The sequence below is a fragment of the Bos grunniens genome, chromosome 10, assembly GCF_055505025.1.
Source record: "Bos grunniens cultivar Pamir isolate PY7600 chromosome 10, Bosgru_T2T1.0, whole genome shotgun sequence".
Taxonomy (NCBI): Eukaryota; Metazoa; Chordata; class Mammalia; order Artiodactyla; family Bovidae; genus Bos; species Bos grunniens.
Window position 1 is genome coordinate 56,544,926 of NC_141174.1, and position 12,660 is coordinate 56,557,585.

Here is a 12,660-nt window from a genome sequence, read left to right on the forward strand (position 1 = left end):
GCCAAGCCTCCATGTCCGTCACCAACTCCTGGAGTTTACTCCAACTCATGTCCATTGAGTCTGTGATGCCATCCAACCACCTTGTCCTTCTTCTCCCACCTACAATCTTTCCTCTTTTCAAATGAGTCAGTTCTTCCCATCAGGTGGCCAAAGTATTGGAGTTTCAGCTTCAACATCAGTCCTTCCAATGAACACCCAGAACTGATCTCCTTTAGGATGGACTGCTTGGATCTCCTTGCAGTCCAAGGGATTCTCAAGAGTCTTCTCCAACACCACAGTTCAAAAGCATTAATTCTTCGGTGCTCAGCTTTCTTTATAGTCCAACTCTCACATCCATACATAACTACTGGAAAAACCATAGCCTTGACCAGATGGACCTTTGTTGGCAAAGTAATGTCTCTGCTTTTTAATATGCTGTCTAAAACTAGGTAAGAAATTAAAGAATCCTAATGAAAACCTGTCAACCTAAACCTAGACAGGTTTTCATTAGGATTCTTTAATTTCTTACCTAGTTCAATGGTATGATCTGAAATTTATCAGAGACCTATACTTTTCAAAAATTTCTTCCTAAGAATCTTCTCGAAGATGAAGCACTTTTGCAAAATATCAAAGTATAACAATAACTGTCTACAAATGGCAAAGGACTTAAAAAGACATGATTCACACCTGATTACAATGTAATTGACAAAGGATCTTGGTTACTGTTTTGACATACAGCATTTTAAGATAGCAACTAAAATTATAACATAATCATACCAGGACATATCCAAAGTTCAGAAATGTATAATTTCTAGAATGTCTGTGTTAATAATATATTTATGATATTTATTCCTATGATATGGTAAAGAATCCACCTGCCAATGCAGGAGACACAGGAGACTCAAGCTCGATCCCTGGGTTGAGAAGATCCCCTGGAGGAGGAAATGGCAATCGTCTCCAGTATTCTTCCCTGGAGCATCCCATGGACAGAGAAGCCTAGCGGGCCACAGTCCATAGGATCACAAAGAGTCAGAAATGACTGAGCAACTGAGCACATTCCTATAGTATAACCTCAGATGGCTTATCACTTATTTGACAGCGCTTCCCATGTAATTTAACATATCAGATTATCCTATTTAATTTAATATCTCTCTTTAAGATGCTTCAGGATTCCTCTGAAACATCACAGTTAGCCGTAGGTCAAAAGAACTTCAGTTAGAATTTAATATTTGGAGGACTTTCCCTGGAAGTCCAGTGGTTAAGGCTCTGCATTTCCACCTCAGGGGACACAGGTTTGACCCCTGGTTGGGGAACTAAGATCCTGAAAGCCCTGCAGCATGGACAAAAAAATTTGATATTTGGTGATTTTATAAAAATATCAAAAAGGTTTCAAGATACTTGGTCAAATAGGATCACAGGTCACTGTGAAGCAGTATTCACTTAACTAAAATGACTAAAGACTTCAAAAGCAAATACAGACCACTTAAAGGCCATAGGAAGCATCACTACAAACAAAGCTAGTGGAGGTGATGGAATTCCAGTTGAGCTATTTCAAATCCTGAAAGATGATGCTGTGAAAGTGCTGCACTCAATATGCCAGCAAATTTGGAAAACTCAGCAGTGGCCACAGGACTGGAAAAGGTCAGTTTTAATTCCAATCCCAAAGAAAGGGCAATGCCAAAGAATGCTCAAACTACTGCACAACTGCACTCATCTCACACACTAGTAAAGTAATGCTCCAAATTCTCCAAGCCAGGCTTCAGCAATACGTGAACCATGAACTTCCAGATGTTCAAGCTGGATTTAGAAAAAGCAGAGGAACCAGAGATCAAATTGCCAACATCCACTAGATCATCGAAAAAGCAAGAGAGTTCCAGAAAAACATCAATTTCTGCCTTATTGACTATGCCAAAGCCTCTGACTGTGTGGATCACAATAAACTGTGGAAAATGCTGAAAGAGATGGGAATACCAGACCACCTGACCTGCCTCTTGAGAAACCTGTATGCAGAACAGGAAGCAACAGTTAGAACTGGACATGGAACAATGGACTGGTTCCAAATAGGAAAAAGAGTACATGAAGGCTGTATATTGTCACCCTGCTTATTTAACTTATATGCAGAGTACATCATGAGAAATGCTGGGCTGGAGGAAGCACAAGCTGGAATCAAGATTGCCGGGAGAAATATCAATAACCTCAGATATGCAGATGACACCACCCTTAGGGCAGAAAGTAAAAAGGAAATAAAAAGCCTCTGATGAAAGTGAAAGAGGAGAGTGAAAAAGTTGGCTTAAAGCTCAACATTCAGAAAACGAAGATCATGGCATCTGGTCCCATCACTTCATGGGAAATAGATGGGGAAACAGTGGACACAGTGTGCTGGTCCATGGGGTCACAAAGAGTCAGACACGACTAAGCAACTGAACTGAAAGGCAAAGAACCTCACATAATCTGTTATCAAAAGCGGAACTTCAGGAAAACTTTGTTCTTTCAATAGAGGGCACAATACTCCAGTCCTATACCAGTCTATAGAATCTGTTTACCTAATTAAATTTAATCCAGTCTAAGCCAGTCTTGACCATGTACAAAGTTCTTTTCTCAGTGTTCCTTTTCCATAAACCTACAATTTTCTGTATTCATATTTTGTCCTTTATTTTAGTTTCCATTAAAAAAGAAAAAGCTTTAGGGCAAAACTACCTTTTAAAAAAATATATTTACTTATTTATTTGGCTGTACCATGTCTGAGTTGTGGCACACAGGCCCTTTGTTGCTGCATCTGGTTTCTTTTTATTTGTGGCATTTGGGCTCTTAGTTGTGTCACGCAGGATGTAGTTCCCTCACCAGGAATCAAACCTGAGCCCTCTGCATTGGGACCACAGAATCTTAGCCACTGGACCACCAGGGAAACCCCCTCCCTTTTTTTTTCTTTTAACGAAATGCATTTCCATTCCTCACACTTCTTTGACTGAAAACACACATCCTACTGTCCTAGCATACTGAACTGTTTTACTATCTTAGTAGCTTTAATTACATATATTATAATATTAACCCTTAAAAACCTTAATCTCCAGTGAAAACCAAGAAGCAAGCAATTATAAATTGTCTATCATACTAGTATTTCCCACTTGGAAAACTTCTGAACACAATCCATAATCTCTAGAGACACATTTTCTCATAACAAAATTTCTTTCACCAATGTGGTACAGAGTATGTGTTTAATAAACCCAAGCATCTTCGGTTTCTCTCTGATAAGAAGGCAGAAATAGGTAAGCTTAGACCTGCCAGCAATTACTGTTCCAGTATTTATCCTATTTGAAATGACCTAGGTAGTCAATGAATTCTCATCATTTAACTTATTTTAGTTTCAAATGAAACTAAGGTTCATTTAACTTAATTTAGTTTTTAAGTTAAGCCAAACTTAAATTGGCTTTAATACCAGATATTGATATTATAGAAACTATTTCCTAGATCATGTGAACCTGAAATTCATTCTGGCCAGTTCCCTTAACATCTGTGAGAGTTTTTCTAAGTGCTTAATTTCCTTAAGCCAATCACATAGAGCTCATCCACAAATTACTTTGATAATATTGTCTAAAGGTAGACATATCACATCTATAATGAACATATATATACATTCATATAGACACAAAGATGTCATAGTTTTCTTCTTAAGTTTAAAAAGCTTCCTTTTTTTTCTCTCTTTCAGTCCCAGGAATTAAAAATGGTCTAGATAAAAGTTCCTGAGAGCCTGGATAGAACATTTACATCTCAAAGAAACAAGTTCCTTATAGGAAAGTTGGTTTTTTACTAACTGCGTATGTATAGCCCAGTTTTAGGATGTCAAAAGAGCCATATGTTGGACATTTTTAGGACAATATTTCTTGGTATCCTTCCTCTTTGATGTTGCATCCCCTATTGAGGTTGTCAACTTTGAGAATCTGGCTCCAGTATCTAACAAAAATTCAATTTGCTCTCCTGCTACTTCTAAAGTAACCCTGGATTTCTCAGAGGAGATCAGGGTGGTGTTCTGTGGAACCAGGTGAGGAGCCCTCAGGCCCCATCAATTTCTTTTTTGGTTACCAAGAGCTGAGAAGAAGAGGGTTAAGCTTGGGCCTTCCTTTTCCTGAGATGGGGCATTCCTTCTGATGTCCTTCCCCTTTGCATGTGGGATCTTTTTCAGTTGCGGCATGCAGACTCTTAACTACAGCATGTGGGATCTAATTTTGTGACCAGGGATCAAACCCAGGCCCCCCTGCACTGGCAATGTGTAGTCCTAGCCACCTATCTACCAGGGAAGTCCCAATATTAAAACAAAACAAATAAACAAAACAAAAAACACTTACCTGTGGTGATAGGCTGATGTGCAATTTCTCCAGTAACAAGAGGGAGACAGAGAAAGAGGGAGGGAAAGAGAGGCATACTCTACGGTCCTGTAATTCTTGGAAAGCAAAATTATAAAATAGTAAGAGGGGACTTCCCTGGTGGTCCAGTGGCTAGGACTCCATGCTACCAATGCAGGGAATCTGGGTTTGACCCCCTGGTCAGGGACCTAGATCCCACCTGCTGCTACTAAAGATCCTGCAGGCCTCAATTAAATATCATTCACCTCAGGTTTATGTAAGTATAGGTTGTTCTCTTCAAGTCTTGCACAGGATGTTCTACACATATATTTTTGGATACTTATTGAAAAAAAATCCACATGTAAGTGAACCCATACAGTTCAAGCCCATGTTGTTCAAGGGTCAACTGTATAGAACACAGACTATAATTTACCAACATGACTTAATCCTTCTTTGATGACTCAAAAGGCCCTCTGGGATCACACATTTCTTCAGGCTTGTTATTATGTGTATTTTCTCTGGAGATGTTTAATATGGGCCAAGTAACCGAAAGCAGAATTCAGTAATAACGGGAAGACAGAACTTGATGTCTACTGACTCATTCCAGAACTAAGTCTGTGTGTATGTGTCTCAAAGTCAAATACAGAAGAGATCACATTTATTACTGCCTAAAAGAAGCATCACATCACAATGCAACTGTTTATGAAAATAGGTTACAAATAAGGAGTGTTAACTAGCTTCTGTTCATCAACCTTAACCAGGACAAGGAAATGTTTGAAAAGTAGGGCATCATTAGTACCATTAATATATTATTACCATTATTAAAGCCTAATCATCAGATTATAATTTACTAATTAACACAGACATATTTATCATATTATGTGCCTAATATATGCCAAGCCCTGTGTTAGTCATTAGGGATAAAATGTGAATATAATTCATGCCCTAGAGAAGTGTAAATAATTCATTTAAAACCATTTTATTGTGCAGATCATTTTACAGAACTTTAGATGTCACTGTAATAAATTAGCCTGGGAGTGATGTGACAGTCTAACACATCCTATAACTCATTCAAAATATAGAATAACAGAAAAGAAATAATGTGAGAATGTTAGCTTAATTACTTGATATTTGCCTTTTTCCCCCCACTAAAAAACAGCATCCAGAATGTTCCTTTAAGGATCTAGCTTTTTGCACTTTCAGAATCCTGGGTGAATTTGCTCCTGCACCTAAGATGATTTTTATTTCAGTTACTACAGTATCTGCCAGTCCCCCCAGGACTTGAGGGTAAAGCAACAGCCCAAAGCAGGGAGGGAACAGCCATTGCAGTACCCCCACCCTTGGCTGACCTCTCTGTGGGTGTGATGGTGACAGAGGAGGCATGAGAGAGCCCTGCCCTGGAGTCAGGAGAAACCCAGGAGGCAGGGCAGTGTTCTCAGTCCAGTGTGTAATGGACACTCTGGTAATGGACACTGCCTCCTTTCTCTACAGCTTCCTGTAAACATGCTGATTTTCATCACTAAAACTAAGGGTTTTGATTACATCAGAGTTTCCCAAATTATATTCTGCAAAACATACAGATCTCGTAAGTTGTTGTTTAGTTGCTCAGTTGTGTCCAACTCTTTGCAACCCTATGGACTGTAGCCTCCCAGGCTCCTCTGTCCGTGGGATTGCCCAGGCAAGAATACTGGAAAGGGTAGCCATTTCCTTCTCCAGAGGACCTTTCTGACCCAGGAATCAAACCCATATCTCCTGCATTACAGGCAGATTCTTTACTGCTGAGCCACCAGGGAAGCCCATGGGTCCCATAAGACACTTCTTCAAAAAGTGGCCTGGAGCAGCACAGCAGGGCAAGCTGCCCGCCACACCCAGTGGTGCAGTCAGAGGCCGCATCAGCCTAGAAAGGTTCCGACAGGCTGTACCTTCCAAACACTTGATAGCATTTCTCAAACGAGTTTGACCATGAAACTCTCTCTTCCAGTTTCACCTACTAACATCTGCTGATTCACTTAGTATTCTGAGGTATGAACTTTGGAAACATTAGAATAAATGATCTCTTAAACGCACTGATTTTATAGCAATTTAAAGCAGAAAATAGCCTTAGAAATCAGAGGTCCTATGAGTTTAGGATCTCATAGCAAGTCAGTGGCCAAATAAGGTCCCTTTCATTTGCCAGTTTTTCACATTCTATATGCTAAAAACCACAGTGAATGAAATTTTACTGTGAGAAGGATTAGAAAAAGGATCAGTCATTGAAATCTACAAGTAACCTGGAAGCTCCAGGGTTTCCAGTTTGGTTAAACTCTGTTGTTTGAAGTTACTCTTGATTAAACAAAACTAATGGTGTACATCCATAGGCCAGTGGAGATACTACTGAGCAGACAATTATCACAATTCAAGAAGCTAATGAGAACGGGAGAGGGAGAAGCAAGTGGCACTGAGTCCAAAGTCAAGGTCATTAGCTCCTGGGTGACTAAGAGTAAATTACCTTTTTTGATATTGAGTTCAAGATCCTTGAATTTTTTTTTTTTTAAGTATTGAGTCATATATTCCTTTGGTGTCAGGACTAAGAGAACTGATGTTTCTATACTGACCTCAGTGTCCAGTGCTCTGGATAGTGTCTCCTTAATGCCAACTTTAAAAAGCCTCACACATCACTTCACAATGGTCTTTGACTCTACTTAAAAGGACAAAGATAATTTTAGGCTTCAATTTCTTTTCATGCCATTTGCTTGAAAAAGAGTCCTTTGAGTTGGTGGCTAAGTAAACAACAGTATTCTTGAAGCAATGACTTGGCTGTCCCACAGTCCCAGCTATAGTATAGCCTAACTCCAAAGTAATTAAAGAACCAAGTGATTTGCATTCTTTTTTCTACAGAACTACTCTTGAGTAGCAGATGGCAAACACAAATGTTTTGCTCTAGAGACATATGGAAACCTCTCTGTTCTGTAAAACCCTCAATGAATATTAAACGCCGAGTGATGCCATTCATTGCAGAAATAAAATGTGATAATCCCCCAAACAGGCCTAATTAGGCCATATAGCTACTTGAGTTCCAGAAAGTAATAGGGGGGAAATTACTATGTGATTGGGATTTCATTAGCAGTTCTTCTTAATCTGAATATTCATCCTGGTCCAAAAGAATCACCTACCTAGCCTTATTTCTCAGCATTCTATTAGCTTGTCACCATAATTTATAATTGTAAATCTTAAAAATGAGCCATCAAAGAGATCTGCTTGATTCCATATTAATTCTTCAGTTCTTCCTTAACACAAAGAACAATGAATTTCAAGAGAGACAGGGTGTTTTATCATAGGTTTGGGAGTATTCATAGCTCCCTAACTAATTCCACTTATAAGCCCTTGCTGCTGTTAAATTAGGGTGGCAGGGAAAAGTCTGTGTAAGGTTATTCAGGAAATGATTATCAATATTAAGTAGGAATTTGAGGCAGTAATCTTATTGAATATGGCTCAAAATACAAAACAGAATTTCATTCTCTTCATCCTGCAGGTTGACAACTAAATAAATTGTTGGCAACCCAGTAACTTGTTGCCATCACAGAAAGGACTGATACTCTGCGCTCCTTGGAAAGAGAGAAGTACCGATGACTGAGTCATAGGGTGGACTGAGAGCTCTTTAGAATAAGGAACTAGGTGTCTTGGGCTCCTTTCCCAACACCACACTCTGCCTGGCCTCCAAGAGACTGCTAGGCCTGTCGATAAATCTCAAATTCACTACGGTGTTTGGTTGGCCTTGGAGACCAAAGTCTGTAAACCAGAACCCCTAGGGCAGATCTTAGGACATGTGTTAGGAGCTTGGGTTCATGAGTCAAAGGATTTTATGGACAGAGAGGGATTCTCTAGTCCAGCCTTTTTCATTTTACAAAGAGTAAACTGAGGCACAGAAGAGTCGTTGTCCTTAAGGTCATAGAACTTGTTAGTGGCGGAACTAGGAAGAGAACCCCAGTCACCTGATGCTTTGTCCAATTCTCCCTCCATTACAAACTCAGGACAGGCTTGTCAGGGTCTGACAGAGAATTTAGAAAGTTCAAGGCTCCCAAAGTGCTTAGCCTTAGCTGGTTGCTTAAGTGGGATAGAATAGGTAGCAGGTGTCTAAATGCCTATGTTAATTCTGACTTTAGGCACCCATCCCCTCCTCACGGAAACACTGTTTCTTTCTTGCCTCTTTTTTCCAGTTCAACATCAATCCATCTGTTTAAGAGAATGACAAGTCAGAATTTTCCTGGATTCAGCCCTCTGACCTCCAGAAATTCCAATATAACCAAACATGATATAAATACCTATATGCATTGGACACTGAAACAAGTATTAGTTTTCATTGGTTGTTTCTACAGCCTTGTTGCCTCCTGTCTTCTCTATTTCTAACAGAACCTTGTGATCTAGGGTAAGTCTGACCCCATACTCAGCTTGAATCACTTAAGCCAGTTGGCATACGCCATTCTCTTGGACCCTAGGATCAGTTCACAAAAGAGTAGTCAGGGCCTATGGAGCTGAATTCCAGGTTATTTGAATTCCTGAGAAAGAAGATTCTTTACCTTCTGCTCTCTTTGAATCAAAGAGTCCCAGGAGTTTCAGGAAAACATTTTACAAAAACATGGGGTTGGCCTGTTGAATTAAGTGTTACTTTGCAGAGAAGGCAACCGCACCCCACTCCAGTACTCTTGCCTGGAAAATCCCATGGACAGAGGAGCCTGGTAGGCTGCAGTCCATGGGGTCGCTGAGAGTCGGACACGACTGAGGGATTTCCCTTTCACTTTCCACTTTCATGCATTGGAGAAGGAAATGGCAGCCCACTCCAGTATTCTTGCCTGGAGAATCCCAGGGATGGAGGAGCCTGATGGGCTGCCATCTATGGGGTCGCACAGAGTCGGACATGACTGACGTGACTTAGCAGTTGAGGAAGCATTGCTAAGAAACCAAGAGAGAGAAACCAGGTCCCAGGCATGTCATCTGATCTACTGGATTACTCACCTGTCACTCCTTGTAGATCTGATTATTTTAGTATGTGTTAAGTAAATTTTTTGGTTTTGTTTTGCTTTTTAGGGGTTGTTTTTGGCTGCACCACATAGCACACCAAACTTCCTCTACCAGGGATTAAACCTGGGCCTCCAGCAGTGGAAGTATGGAGTCTTAACCACTGGACTGCTGGGGGAAGTCCAAGTAAATATCTTTATTATTTAAGTCATTCAGTGTTCTATTATTTACTGCCATATGTATCTCAGTATCTGTTATGATGCTGATTATGAGTTTCAGCACATCTTGACTTCACCATTAGATCAAAGTCCAGTTTAGAGTTGGTTCCAAAAGGCATTATTGAATCATTCATTTAAACAAGAAACTCTACCCAAAACGCAGAGTACTTACTGTGTATGTACCTTACTTGACAAAAAATACTACATAGCAATGCCTAGGCTAATGAAAACTTTTCTATTAGAAAAGAAACAATATAAGCTGTATCAGAATAGATTTCTTCCAATCCACCTTATAGTGGAGTAAATTTCATGTAGTCATTTTTCAGCATTATCATGTCATTTTTATTTAACTTTTACATTCAGTGGTGATATGTAAAATACTTAACAATGTTTGGCATGAGCACTTGACCAATCAGATTGAATGTCTAAACAATCAGAATTAAAGCCAACCTGATCCATCAGAATAAATGAAGTGTGTGTCAACCAGATATCTGCCTCCCATTCATCACTGAACTTGTGGGATCTCCCTTCAATTACCTGGGAAGCAAACTAAGGGCAGGGGCCACATGATAGATACCTCTGACTCCTCCAGGTAGGCCTTGCTGAGCTGGTTTCATAGTGTGAGCTTAATGACTATTTCTTTAAGTGGACATGATTCAACCAGTGATTGCTCAGGAAACATCAGTGGGTGGAAAGAGTACAGTGTGTCCCTCTCTGATGAAGATAATTATAGAATTATCCCACTGGATTATCACTAAATAAACAGAATGTTTTGAGATGACACACAGTGGATAAGAGAAATTGATATTTTTGAGGAGTTATCATTCAATATGATCTTGACAACCTAGAGAAATAATACATAATCACAACTATTTTTAAATACAACAATAAATATTATTCTTACAGAATGAATAACATACAAATACAAGGTAGAGGACAACCAGAAAGGTATTGGTGAAGCTAAAAATACCTAGGGCTTAGTATAAACTGAAGGTGTCCCAAATGTTTTTAAAAAATACCTAGACTGGGGACTTTCTTTCCCGGTGGTCCAGTAATTAAGACTCCACGCTTCCACTTCAGGGGGTGCAGTTTCTATCTCTGGTCAGGGAACTAAGATCCCATATGCCACGTAGCATGGCCCCCCCCAACAAAAATGTAGACGGCTGGCATGATAGTCAGATGTTCATTCATTCATTCAACAACTGAGTACCTACTAGGCATGCTGGGGACACAGTGAAAAATAAGCAATGTCCCTTTCCTCAAAAGGCTCAACTTTTAAGGGAGAAGACAAAGAAGTTCACAAACTGTTAGATAACAGAGAGAGAACTTATTCGATGGCTGAGTCATCAGTCAGTGAAAATAATCACCATGAAGGACATCTTTGTAGCCCACCGGGACAGCTGTGCTCAACTGGCAGAGGACCAGAATCCATGGGGGGCTGGATAGAAGCATCAGCAGGCTAAGTGCAGGCAGAGGAGCAGAGGTTTCTTTGTCCCGAATTTTTTAGGACCATATAAGCACTTGGATTTTTGTAGGATAAAATTAAGAGGAGGAAGAATCCCAGTAATATTTGGTACCAGTCTTGTCAGTCCTTGAGAAGTAGGGATCTCAGCCAAGTTTAATTTCACTTAAGCAGTTACGAAAGGTGACACTTCTTGCATTTAGGTGTCATGGAACAATTTTAAACTAGTTAAAGGATGCTTGAATTAATTTGGAAATTTGCCTAGAGAACACACAGATCCTCAAGAATGTGTTTGTAGATTCTTTTTAAAAATATTTGTTTATTAATTATTATTATTATTGGTTGTGCTGGGTCTTCGTTGCTGCGTGGGCTTTCTCTAGTTGCAGAGAGCGGGGGCTACTCTCTAGCTGCCGTGTGGGGGCTTCTGACTGTGGTGGCTTCTCTTGTGGAGCGTGGGCTTCAGTAGTTGCTACACTTGGGCTCCACAGTTGTGGCACTAGGCTTAGTTGCCCTGTGGCATGTGGAATGTTCCCGACCAGGGACTGAACCCATGTCCCTTGCATTGGCAGGCATATTCCTAACCACTGGACATCAGGGAAGCCCCTGTTCATGGATTCTTGAGGGTTAAAGACCCCCAAGATGAATAAACTAGTGTAAGAAGTGAAGAATGGCTCTTGGAATTGTGCAACGTGGCAGTCCTGCTTGCTACCATAAGGAAAGCCAGACTGAGGACAAAGTAAACAGAGGAGAGCAGCAACAAGAGAACAGAGGAAGATGGACTATTGCTCTGATCAACTAGCCTGAAACTCACACAGACCTCCTATCGGAGAGACCTCCTTCCAGCATCATCACCCCACCTCATTAGAAAATTCACGAGGAAGAACTCAGTTTAACCCAGCCTGGCCATATGCCCATCTCTGTGGCTGAAGGAGTAAAGTACCATGATTCACAGCCACCAGTGGGGGAGGAGCAGCTTCCCAAAAGCAAGAAGAAAAAGAGTGCTGGCCTGACAAAAACCACAGAGGGTAAACTCCTTGGACAGCTAGATTTCTGTAAGTCAAGCTGCCATGTAATATCAACCTTATCAAAAGCTTCAGTAGACATGTACAGAATCAATTTGAAAGTGCTGGTCTGCCTGGTGTTCTGCAGTGACGTAGCATTTTACATTACCAGGCAACTGGCAAAAAAAAAAATGTATTGATGTGGTTTTCTTAGAACATAGCAACATGCCACTTAAAGAAAAAGTGGCAGCCAGCAACCTGTCACCTGTGGAACCTTCAGCTCTACGAATACACTTCTTGTCCAGTCTTTTAAGCAAAGTGCCTTGATTCAGTAGTAGTTGCTACCATCCAAATCTGATCTCTAAGTAACATGGTATTATACAAAATATGAAAATGCATAATTCACAAAATGAAAAAAATTGAATACTTGTTGAAGTAGTGTCATATATCAGAATGCTTGCATGGTTCAACAGTGGTGCATAAACTTACCAGCTAGAAAGTCCCAACGTTATACACACTTGCTGATAGAGAAAAACCAAGGAAGTGAAAACAAGACAAAAAAATTAACAAAATTCCCCTAAGGAAACTTAGGGACTTTAGAATTCCTAACTCTAGCTTCTCTTATGAATTTAAGTTCTTTGCCACATCATTGTGTTCTTATTCAT

General features: G+C 40.1%; 1 long non-coding RNA gene across 10 annotated transcripts in view; it reads left to right on the forward strand.

Moving 5' to 3' along the window:
• LOC147364571 (uncharacterized) overlaps nt 1-12,427 on the forward strand; it is a 47,689-nt gene extending 35,262 nt beyond the window's left edge. For 7 of the 10 annotated variants that reach the window (XR_015134703.1, XR_015134716.1, XR_015134706.1 and 4 more), the window contains one exon: nt 11,564-12,427. This is a non-coding gene — a long non-coding RNA (uncharacterized LOC147364571). Of the gene's footprint in view, nt 1-8,515; nt 8,674-11,563 lie in introns of those variants that run through there. The other 3 variants (XR_015134711.1, XR_015134697.1, XR_015134709.1) reach the window with 1 other exon arrangement.
• The last annotated feature ends 233 nt before the right edge of the window (nt 12,428-12,660 follow it).